This window comes from Camelus dromedarius, chromosome 34 (assembly GCF_036321535.1).
Source record: "Camelus dromedarius isolate mCamDro1 chromosome 34, mCamDro1.pat, whole genome shotgun sequence".
Taxonomy (NCBI): Eukaryota; Metazoa; Chordata; class Mammalia; order Artiodactyla; family Camelidae; genus Camelus; species Camelus dromedarius.
In genome coordinates, this window is record NC_087469.1 from 2867356 (window position 1) to 2880129 (window position 12774).

General features: G+C 34.6%; 1 protein-coding gene across 1 annotated transcript in view; it reads left to right on the forward strand.

Moving 5' to 3' along the window:
• ZC3H12C (zinc finger CCCH-type containing 12C) overlaps nucleotides 1-12774 on the forward strand; it is a 67158-nt gene that overhangs the window by 868 nt on the left and 53516 nt on the right. The gene's annotated exons all lie outside the window — the stretch shown is intronic.

The following is a 12774-nucleotide window of genomic DNA, read 5'->3' on the forward strand; positions in this document are numbered from 1 at the left end:
GGCCCTCCTGCACCCTGCACCCCGCACCCCGCGGACTCCAGCCGAATCCGCATTTTCACCCCCGCGTTCATTTTAGCTGGGCTGGCTTCCATGTTTTATCTCTCTACAAAGAGGTGTTACAAATATAACTTGGAGAAATGAATCCCGCTTTTCTTCCCTCAACTGTCCTTCACCCCTTCAAGTCCTTAAAAAAACAAAAACAAAAACAAAACGGCCTAAACGTCCAAGTACGGATTACCCAGCTGGGTTTCTTGCCATTCGGGTAACCGTTAACAACCCCGGTTTGTGCTCTGTGTTTTGTGATAAAAAGATGAAATACTCACCCAGATTTAGGCAAAGTTTTCCTATTGGTTGCAAGATTGTGTTGGAATATCCCCAGGCCCGTGAGGTGCTTACTGATTCAGGGTTGTTGTTTTTTTTTTTTTTTTTTTTACTATCTTGGAATAGTTGCCGTGATACTTGAGGCTCAGTATATTTAGAAACTTGGGAAAGTTCAGCAGTTCTTCACTAATTTCCTCATTTAGTTTTTTGAAGGCATATTGTAAGTGGAAAACAGTGGATATGTCTCATACAGTTTTTGGACTTTCCATGAACCACAAGAAGCCACAATAGAGTGTGTTATATTTTTTAAAAGTCTTCATATGTTTAGGGTATGAGGGTATGGCTTCCGTTTATTTAATCACTTACACATATACAATTAATTTTAGTAGCAGCTTCTTAATTTTGGTGTTATCTGATGTTTGAGTATAAGGATACCTTCACCAAATATTTGTAAAAATGTCTTACTGTGATAACCCCAGGAGGACGCCTGTTTCAGACTTGCCTCTCTATTCACCTCTTTTCTTCCAACTTGGCATTCTGATTTTAAGTTACCTTCACCTGTCTATTTGAAGGTTCCCTAGAAAATCAGAATGGTCTAGTAATTGACTATATCTATAATTCAAAATGTTTGAGTATTTTTACTTAGTTTAAGGATGAATTTTACTTCTTTAAAAGTAAGTTACCGTCCTATCTATAGTATCTGGTCATTACATGAGTACTTACACTATAAAGTAAAATGAACTTTTAAATAAATCAACAAAAAAGGATGCCATTGTTTTTTGTTTCTATTTTTAACCTGCTTTTCATAATGAAAGTCTAATGAAACTAGTTTATTATAATGGAAAATATTAAAGGATAAGAAACAGAAACTTGGAATGTTTGCTGATGGAAGCTTTTATTAGTCACTTCCTTTTACTACATTTTTGTTTTAATTACTAGACTAATAAGAGTATCCTATTTTATATTACTGGCTTCTCTGGAGCTATGTTTTCATGGATTACTTCTGCAAATTTGGGCCCCAAGTGTACAATGGAAATAGTGTTTTTTTAAATATTTTTCTCATTCTACAGCTGGGTTAGCTTGTCTTCATTCTGGCAGACCACAACGGTCTGTATAGTAATTAATTTTAATTATTATAACAGATATAAAAGTGTTGCTGTATCATTTTATACCTTTTTAATACCATTTTTATGTCATTTTTTACCCTTTTAGTACCTTCCATTGTTTTTGTACATTCAAAATAATTCCACTCTCAATCTTATTTGATGGCAATTTTAAAAACACAAACATAAGATATTAAGTAGGAGGGGTTTTTTTTTATCCTTTTAATGTTAGTATGTAGGATTGTAAACTAATCTGCAGTTATTGCTCGTGTGAGACTTGTAAACTTCTACTCCCTCAGCAGATAATTATAAATAATTATAATGTAGGTGCTGTGTAAGGACCCTGAGCTCTGAAAGATGAGAGGTTATAAACAGAGAGAATGTAAAACCTAAGTGCCATAAATGAAGAAGAAGGAAGTGCAGGTGCTGGGGAAGGGGGCATGCCAGGCCTGAAAGGTGGGTGTCATTTCCAAATGAATACCTTGAGTCCAGGGAAGCTGGGAGTGGATGGTCCAGTGTGTCTGGAGCATCCCTGTTCCATGGATGGTAGGAGTAGTGGCTGATAAAAGTGGCAAAGATAGTTTTTATTGGAAAGAGAAATGTTAAGAAGGTCAGTGAATAACAAAAACATGTTAAATCAGGATTCCAAATTTACACCTAAAATAGCAAGATTCTGGGGCTCAAATATAGAGAATGTTCCCCCAAATTTTGTACTTTAAGTGCTAATATGCCTCCTAGACCTAACAACGTAGGAAACCTCTTGCCTTTACAAAGCTAAAACTTTAAGGTTCACCCAAAACATGATCACTGCTGCTGTTCTGTTACAGTTCAGGGAAATGATGACAATTTAGACTGTGTGGTTTTTTTGTTTTTTTTTTTTTAAATCTATTTCATCCCAAGATGTATTTCCAATATTGTATATTCCAATATCTTGGAAAAGTGATTTTATAGGATTGTTGAGCTATTTAAATGAGATGGCCTATGAAAGCTGCACCCTGGCTAGCCCAGTATAATTTTTAGATCTGATGGCATAAAGATAACTTACAGATCTGTGATGTGGAGATAGCAGTACCTTATCTTTGCTTTGATTTTTATGGCTGACATAATTATAGCTATTGTATGTGCCCTGATGTGCCAATATCGCACTTAGGCATCGCTTTTATTATCTTCATTCTGTAGGTAAGGAAACTGAGACACAGAAAGTTTCAATAACTTGCCCAAAGTCACACTCACACCTCTAGTAAGTTGCAGAAGGGAGTCTGATCCCCTGAGTCTGACTTTAAAACCCACGCCCTTAACCACTGGGCGCTTTTCCCTCTGTGATACTATTTTTAGTTTGTTCTCTAAAAAGTGTCATTGTGTGTGTTTGTATGTTGACACACATCGTTTGAAAATTAAGAGAGGCCTGATCATTAGAATTATGGGTACGGAAGATAAGAGAAGTATATTAGCCATTTCTGTAGAAAGTAGTTCAGGGACAGGACAAAACAGAAAGCCTGTCTGGCCAGATAGGTTGCAGGTAAGGGCCACATCTTTTCAGCAGGTTGCTTAGGTCCATAAGAAAACAAATCCAAAGACAGTGTTTCAATCCGGCATGGTAAATGTCTAAATAGCAGTGTAGTCCACAAAAAGGAGCCTTTTTTGGCAGAAAGAGACCTCAAAGTTTTTTTTATGAGTAGTGATTTTTTACTGATTTTTACAACTCTTATCTCTGACTGTAGAAATGTAATGTTCTCATTGTGGAAAACTTTGAAAACGTAGAGAAGTATAAAGAGTTTTCAAAATACTTAGAACCCAGAGATGATGAACTCAGCACAATGATGGACTTCTCTCTTTAATTTTTTTTCTATACAATGACCGAAGATTTTTTTACTTTCTTTAAATGGAAATAGGGAATAGTCACCCGTAAAGTGTAGTGTAGGAGGTTTCCCATCACAACACTGACAGTGATTCTGATGCCCAGTGAACTAGCTTAAATTAAAGCCCAGAAGCAGATGTCTGAGCTTTCAAAGCGTTCTGCCTTTAAGATGAATTACTCCGTCTCTAAAGGTGGATCGGGAATAAGAAAATTCCTAAGTCTTCCTGCCTGCCTGGAACATTTCCCCCATCACCCCCACCTTTTGCCTGGCTCGCTCCCCTTTATTCAGGCCTCAGCTTAGTCTCACTTGGTTTACTGCATTGTAATGTAAGGTTGATAGTAGTAGGTGATGCCGTACCAAGAACTGTTCTAAGTGTTCTACATGTATTAATGCATCTAATACTTACTGTTCTCCTAGGAAGAAGTATTTTAATACTTTTTTTTCCTGATAAGGAAACCAAACCACAGGTGTTTTAAATAATTTGCTGAAGGTCTCAGTTAAAATGCCAGAACAAGTGTCCCAATTTCAGCTAAGTACCAAATCTTTAGGTCTCTGTAACCTAATACCTGTTCATAAATATATCTGTTATTGTAGGACTTAAACAATATAATGGAATCATCTTTCTTGGGAGTTTGGTTCTGAAAAGGTGTACCTTTTTCTTGTATAATTGGAATTCTGCTGTTTGTAGAGCTTCGTGTACCCCACTTTGCAATCCCTGTTTAACGTATACACTGGAGATTTTTCTCATGACATTAAAAATATTTCAAACATTTTCTTCCTAAGAACATATGATTTTCTTAATCAGTCTCCTACTTCAGTTAGGCATTTGTTTTTCTCCAGTATTTTAATATCATAATGCTTTAGTTGCACATCCTAGCAAAGTTTTTTTTTTTTTCCTGCATCTCTGTTCTTAGGATGGATTCCTAGAAGTAATGATCAAAGCCTTAAGGTTTTTGATGGCCCAAAAGCGTTCCAGAAAAGTTGTATTGATACATACACTCATTAGCAAAGAGTGAGAGAGCGGATTTCATTCTATGTTTGAGTGCACTCTTCAAAAAATTTTGACAGTTTGTTGGAGGAGCAGCAATATCTAATTTTAGTAATTAGATAATCAATGCAGAGCAAATAGTACAGTTGATACACCTTTTTTTTTTACGTATTTGTGAAGTACTTTTTAATTTTATTTATTTTTAAAATTTATTTTTATTTATTTATTTTATTTCATTTTATTTTTTATTGAAGTGTAGTTGATTTTACAATGTTAGTTTTAAGTGTACAGCAAAGCAATCCTATACTCAATTTCTTGTAACAAACTATAATGGAAAAGAATCACAAATATATGTATACATAAGTGCACCCAAACATTTCAAAATTAATTTAGAATGTATGATGTGATTTCTTGAAAAGCCATATACATTTGCCCTTTAAGAGTATAATTAACCTTATCTACCCCATTTAGCAAGGAAGGATATTATAAAAGTGATTAAGACTAAAAGTCTTAAAATTATTTTAAACTTAAACTTAAAACTATAGTCTTAACTATTTTAAATGGACAAATTTGTACACATGCATTATATTTTTTTACCTTCAACTAATACGTAGCCTATAATTTTACTTATTGTGAAATATAGTAGCTAGCATTTGTTGGGTACCAACTCTATGCCCGTTATAGTATTAAGCACTTATTTCTCTAACTTCATTTTTCAGCAGTTCTGTGAAGTTTATACTGTTGTTTTGCCTTTCTTCTAGGTGATGGAACAGAGGGTATCAAGATTTCTGATTTATCCTAAACTAAATAACAATGCTTGTTAACTTTTTTTTTAAGGTGGTGATGGCAGTAGGACTCAATGATTCATAGTGATTCATATCAGTGATTTTTGGTCTTTTCTCCTTGATGTTAGCTGTTGACATTGTCACATCCTCTAATTTGCAGCAGATAACTGCTGTGGACTGTGAAACTGAATGACAACAGCTAATATTATGGCTAAAGTACAAGTATTTAGGCAGCTATTAAAGGCCTGTGGGATTCTCAGATTGTCTAGGTTGGAGAACTAGAAGGCCGCACTTTCAGAGAGAGCTGTTAGGGTCTCTGAAGTCAGCTAGACCTGGATTTGAATCTCAGCTCTGCCCTTTCCTGGCTGTGACTAGACCATACTCAATTTCTCTGACTCCTCATTCATCAAACGCCGTACTTTGCAAAGTTGTTTCTATTGATTCAAGGTGATGAGTGTAAAATGCCTGGCACGTAGAAGGCACCTAATATCATTATAAAATGATATAGCATTATTCATTGAATTGATTAGACAGCGATTTTGTTTGTTTTGTTTTGTTGTCTTATTTACTCACTGGCTTTTAATTGTGTCTTGAGTATTCAGGATTACCAGATTAAAAATTTCTATAAAAAGTCAAGTTTTCTGTTACTGCTTTTAAGTATGTCAGTTTATATTTTAGATTTTTCAAAGGACTTTCAAAACTATTACTTCATGTCTTTCAGGGTGAAGCTAAAATTAGTTTCTGTTCTTTGTTCTTAGTCATCTGTACTCATTTCCTATTCAGAATTATGTGGGCTTAATTTTATCCTTACTCTGGGACTTAGTCTGTTTCAAATCTTGGCTTTCACATTATAATTTATTTTTATTATTTTGTATGCTTATAGGGAGCAGGTCTCCCATATAATTGAGGCTGCCTCCTAACTGTTGGCTTAGACATTTTTTGTTTTATCTTTTTTGTTTGTTTGTTTGTTTTATCTTTTGTTTTTGTTTTATCTTTAAGTCATTGTTTTCTTTGAATTGCCCTACTGATTTGGTGATCTTATGTTTTAGGTACTTCCTGGAATTTTGCGGTAATTTTGAATGATTAGTACAGATCTAAAAGGCTGAAAATGTACAATAAATTATCTATTTTGATAGAGTAGGTATTATTTCTATTTTTGCTGAGATAGAAAAGTACCTTAAATAACAAAACTTATGGTCATAAAGTATGTTAAAATTAACAATATCATGCATAGAAAAATTAGTTTTCAATAGGAGAGATGTTCTCTAAGCTGCCTTTCTATTATTTTGACTACTTCATTTTATCTGTTAAAATTAAATTTTGAGTTAAGTATTTTAACATTTATTTTATCACATTTTTCAAACACAGAAAAAGTGAAAGTAGTAGTGAAAAATCATCTATAATTGTCTCCTAGAGACTGGGATCACTGTTTTCATTTTTTTAAGTCTCCTAGTCAGTGTAAACACATCCTTTTAAAAAATTGTATGCATATGTAATTTTGTTTCTTGCTGTTCATTCAATATATCGTGTTTTCCTGTGTCATTAAATACCCTTTTAAAAGATGATTTTTATTGGCTGATTGGCATTCAGCATATTCAAGTACTGCAATTTAATCAAGTTCATTTTATTGAGTATTTAGTGTATCCCCAGTTTTTTATTGTTGTAATGAACAATGTGATAAATGTCCATGTATATAAATCTTTGTACACATTGATGAATATATTTTAAACAGATTCCTAGGTGTGATCATGCAAATTTTGCCCTCTGGAAAAGTTGCACCAATTTATTTGCTTATTAGAAATGCATGTGTGTTGCACTCTGCACCCATCACCAATTCCCTGCACGGTTTGTGTTAATTTGAGAGACAAGAATGACATTATAGTGGTAGGAAGCTCCTTCAGTAGAGTCAGAGAGACTGAGTTTGAGTTCCTGTTCTGACACCTACTGGCCATGTGTTGGGCAAATTTCCTGTATTTTCCTAAGCCTCAGTTTCTTTGTAAAACTGTGATGATAGTACCTATTGTCATGATGATATCATGGTTGTAGAGATTAATTGACGATGTGTATTGAAGTGTAAGTCCTTGAGAGATGTTCGCTATCATTATTTCTTATGAATGAGATTTCCCCTCATTACGTTTTATACTTGATATAACCTGTATTTTATACCTGGTAGTGGGTGGTATAAAGAACAGTTATTCAATTTTAAATAACCATCTAGTTACCCTTCTGAACTCTCTTATGTACTGTTAGTTACATTATAGGACTTAGTTCCAGTACTTTTTGAGTTGAGTCTCTTGATTTTCAGGATATATTACAGTGACCCAATAATAATGTTAATTTTTTTTAATTTCAGCTTTTTTTTTTCTTGTCTTATTGCATTGGTTAAAATCATAGAACAGTGTTGATTAATAGTAGGCATTTGGGCTTATTTCTGATTTTAATGGGTCTTTCTCTCTGGTGTTTAACTTTTTAAATGCCAGTGGCTATTTTTTCCTAACACACGTGTCCTGTACTTACATACACATGTTCCTGCAAATAAAAGTTAAATGTGAGAAACTTGAAAATAGATTTATATATTATGGGAAGAATCCTTTAAATTATTAAATACCTAAGTATCTTTCAGGCACATCTTCAAAAATATTTTTTCCGTGTTTGACTCGTGTTCTCTTCCTTTTAAATTGAACATGTGGTCAGTCAGTTTAAGGTTTAAATGTCAGTAAGGCTGAAATGTTACTGCTTTCAACCCACACTTAATGATTCCATCCTTGTATCAGTGATACAGATTTTGAGACCCTCTCTGCTTTTCACCATTGTCCACTATTATATGATATTTATAAAATATTAAATGCAACAAACTTGCCACTTGGAATAAAAACCTTTGTTCAAACGAAGGCTTAGGATCAGGTTCCCATTGCCCTCCTTAGCCTCTTTGGCATCTTTTAGAACACTGTTTGAAAATGACCGCCCCCCCCCAAAAAAAAATTCAAATAATTTACAAATCATGAAAATGTCAGTGCTACTGAAACTGAAGTTTTCAGAGGCTAGAAGGAAAACCACCTTGTGATATTATGAGGTTTTCATTAAATAGTTTTTGTACCGAAGTCCTAATTTAGCATGTTTTTAAAAGTGATTAAGTATAACAACATATACCTCATGAAAATATGGTATTCACAAATCCAGGTAGTGTCTTTCTATTGTTAGGTTACTGAAATTTGGATCCTGGAGTCTCTTCTTTTTTCTACAGTTTTCCATCCATCCAGTACTATATTTTTAAATACCATACATGCTGATGACTACCAAACTTATCTCCAATTCTGACTTCTCTCTTTGACCCAGCTGCCTTGGGACAGCACATCTTGGATAGCTATTAGTACCTGAAACGAAATTGTCTAATAAAATTTTGTCCTTCTAAATCTGTTACTGTCTGAGTCTTCTCCACTCCTGTAAGTGTTGCTACCATCTTCTCAGTTGCTGAAACCAAAAAATCTAGAAGTTCTTGATTCTTCATGTCTCTCTCATCTTTCATACCCATCCAATGCAAGAGCCTTTAATCAGTACTTGCAATAAATTGAATTAACAATGTTGTCCAATATTAGAGAAATTTACTATCATAGAATACAATCTGCTGGTTAATATGTATTCTTATGACTTGAATGTACTTTATAACTTACCTTTCTTATAATTAGGACTTTTGTATATAGTGTAAGTAAGATTATACATATATTTGGTTAGTGTTGGTGCCATCTTTGTTGGGTTTTGTCAACCTAAGTATGTTAGCCTCATAAAGCAGTTTGAATGCTTTCCACATTCTTAGGTGCCCTAGAATAATCTCAGTAATGTGGAAGTTGCTGGGGTTTTGCTAGAACACACTCATAAAACCTATAGGTATAGCATTCTTTGTCAGGAATGGAAAAGAGGGTATAAATCTTTAACAGAGTTTTTATTTTTTCCATGGTTATTCACCTTTACAACCTTTTCTTAAGTCAGCTTTGGCAATGGTTTGTTATTTATTGGCATAAAGATTTATGCAAAAAATCCCTTTCATTTCATCAAACATTCCATCTGTAATGTTATATGTTTATAGAGTTCCCCGACGTCTTGGTCACATTTCTAGAAAGTTTTTCATTCATCATTTAGAACCGGCTCTCCATTGTATTAATCAATTCTACACTTTTTTGCTTCCTAATTTACTTATTTATGTTTTTAATTTTATTCCTTTGTCCATCTTTATTTTGGTTTGTTTGCTTATTTTAACAATTCTAATTTATTTATTTATTTAAACTTTTTTTAAATTGAAGTATAGTTAATTTACAACTTTGTGTTAGTTTCAGGTATATTGCAAAGTGATTCAGTTTTTATACACATATATATATATCTCAGCTTCTTTTCCATTATGTTATTACAAGATATTGAATATAGTTCCCTGTGCTATACAGTAGAACCTTGTTGGTTATCTGTCTTATATGTAGTAATGTATATATGTTAATCCCAAACTCCCAATTTATCCCTCCTCCCTCCTACCCCTACTTTCCCCCTTTGGTAACCGTAAGTTTGTTTTCTATGTCTGTGAGTCTATTTCTGTTTTGTAAATTTCATTTGTATCTTTTTTAGATTCCACATAGAAGTGATATCATGTGGTCTTTGTCTTTCTCTGTGTGACTTACTTCACTTAATATGATAATCTCTAAGTCCATCTGTGTTGCAGCAAATGACATTATTTGATTCTTTTTTATGGCTGGATAATATTCCAGTGCACATATATACCACATCTTTATCCATACATCTGTCAATGGACATTTAGTTTGCTTCCATATCTTGGCTATTGTAAATAGCACTGCTGTGAACATTGGGGTGCATGTATAGTTTCAAATTAGAGTTTTCTCCAGGTAATATGCCCAGCACTATAATGCTGAATTATATGGTAACTAGTTTTAGTTTTTTAAGGAATCTTTGTACTGTTTTCTATAGTAGCTGCACCAATTTTATGTTCCCACCAACAGGAGGATTCCCTTTTCTCCACACCCTTTCCAGCATTTACTGTTTGTGGACTTTTTAATGGTGGCCATTCTGACCAGTGTGAGGTGATACCTCATTGTAGTTTTAATTCACATTTCTCTAATAATTAGTGATATTGAGCATCTTTTCATGTGCCTGTTGGCCATCTGTATGTCTTCTTTGGAGAAATGTCTGTTTAGGTTTCCTGCCCATTTTTTGATTGAGTTGTTTGGTTTTTTGATATTAAGTTGTATGAACTGTTTGTATATTTTTGAAATTAATCCCTGGTTGGTAGCGTGGCTTGCAAATATTTTCTCCCAGTCCATGGGTTGTTCTTTCGTTTTGTTTATGGTTTCCTTTGCTGTGCAAAAGCTTTTAAGTTTAATTAGGTCCAATTTGTTTATTTTTTGGTTTTTTTATTTCCACTACTCTAGGAGACAGATCCAAAAAAATACTGCTGTGATTTATGTCAAAGAGTGTTCTGCCTATGTTTTCCTCTAGGAGTTTTATAGTATCTAGTCTTACATTTAGTTAACCTTTCTAATTTAAGTGTTTAATTCCTTTATTTCTTGTTTTCTATTAAATATACTCACACCACTAATTTTTTCATGGAGTATAAGTTTGGCCACATCTCATAGGTTATAATTTTATTGTCATCCATTTTTAATGTTCATAATTTTATTTTTTATTTTCCTTTAGCTGCAGAGCTATTTGGAATTGGAAGAGAGTTTTAACTTATAGATATTGAGGCTTTAAGGGTTTTTGAAATTTGTTTCTGGCTATCTGCTCTTGATTTCTCATTTTTGTGTGTCTATTCTGAGTATACCTCCATTCTGTCTGTTTGATTTTGTCCTAAGTGCTTTGAAGAAGTTGGTCTAGTGCTAATGTCTGTATTTCATCTTTGAAGTCAAGAAGCCCCTAGCGAGTTATTATGTAAGTACTTGAGATACGGGTCATTCATTTTTATTGTTATTGTTGTTTAAACACCTATATACGCTGGAATTTAATGCCATCATCATCATTTAAGGCGTGTGCATAAAAAAAGTAAATCTAATGGTTTGGCTTATGAGGGCTTTTTGTCATCTTTGTGTAAGGATAGGATGGTGTAATGTTCAAAATAAGCTGATTTCCCAGTTTGTTTTAAAAGTATTTGAGTTCCTTAAATGGGGCTTCTCTGCTTGCCGATCGCCACACCTCTTGGCCCTCGTGGGCTCCCTTCCGAGTGTGTCCTGGGGTCTCCTGGGGTTGGAAGTTGAGCCAGCAGCCACGTTTTTCCATGGGCCCCACTATGTCCTTTACCATTTTATAGCATTTCAGGGAGCATCTTCCAAATACTCCCTACTCTTGTCCCCAAAAGTGTAAAGCTTTGGAAATAACACTCAGCTTTTCTTTCCTAACCCATTCGTGGATGGAGTGAATAAATTGGCCAAGAGAAATAGCAGAATTATAGAAATAACTCAACATTCTTTAAAATGGACAGTGGTGGCAATGCTAGTGAGCCCTGTAAGTGAGAACATTAATTTTTTTTCTGGAAAAAAACCCAAAATGCTTCAAATTTCTGCCCTTTTACTTCCCGTTAAGTTCTCTACTTTTCAGTATTTTTCCAGGTCTTTTGATTTCATTAAAGAGAATGCCTCTGGTTGATCTTAAGGTCGTTAAGCCCTCCCTTTGGGATAGGAACACCACTAGGGAACAAGAGGCAGCTAATGTTTAAAGTCAAATCCTGACCCACAAATTAGAAAGATTTGCTGTAACTAAGAGAGCGACTAGGTTCAGAGTATAGGTAGTATAAGTTTAAAATGTGATTTTGAAAAAAAAAAAAATCAGGAATTGGCTTATAATAAAAAAAAATTTCACGACATTAATTTTATGAGTCTGATTGACATGGAAAATTTCACTACTGGCCTGGGTGGCATCTGCAGCTTAGCTTCTAGACCATCCCATGCTGGGAGAGCACCTGAGTGAAGATGTGGCAGGTGGAGAAAGCACTTTGGAGCTCCTGAGTGACAGCCAGAAGCCAGGATGCCAGTTTGGCAGGAGAGCCGCCGGGTGCTGCATCTTGGGCCTGAGCATTCCTCCCAAGAACAGGGAGATCATAAATGTTTATTTCCCACTTTGATAGCAAATGAGCACTTAAGTGTTACGTGCATTTAATCAGTTGAGTACTTATCTGATGATAGACACCTAATATAAGCAGGGCGGTTCAGCATGGATTTACGTTTGATCAAAATCCTGAAATAATTTTCTTCTCATGTGCTGGCCTCTTCCTCAACTTTTTGTATTATCTCTTAAAAAGGTAATCAGAATTAGAAGATAAAATAAACCAGTTAACTTTTTTTAGAAATACTGAATCGAAAGACTGATTAATTTGTTTAATGGCCAGACCTTTGTTTCCACCCAAAAGCAGCTTTTTGCTTTACCAAACCTAATGGGTTAAGAATCTCTTCTGAGAGAAATGGGGTGAGCTGGTTTTGTCCTCACACCCCCTTCTCTCCATGCACATGTGTGCAAGTACACACACACACACACACACACACACAAGCACAGAGGACGAAAGGCACAGGGACAAGGAAGGAGGTCCAGAGACCAGGAGTACCCTAAAGTTCTTACATGTAACAGTCTTTCATCAGTTGTTTTACCTAAATAATTATTTGGTTTAACAAGCTCTCCTTAGACTGTCGATTGTACTTACGTCCCTTACTCAAGACTCTTCTCCCTCACAT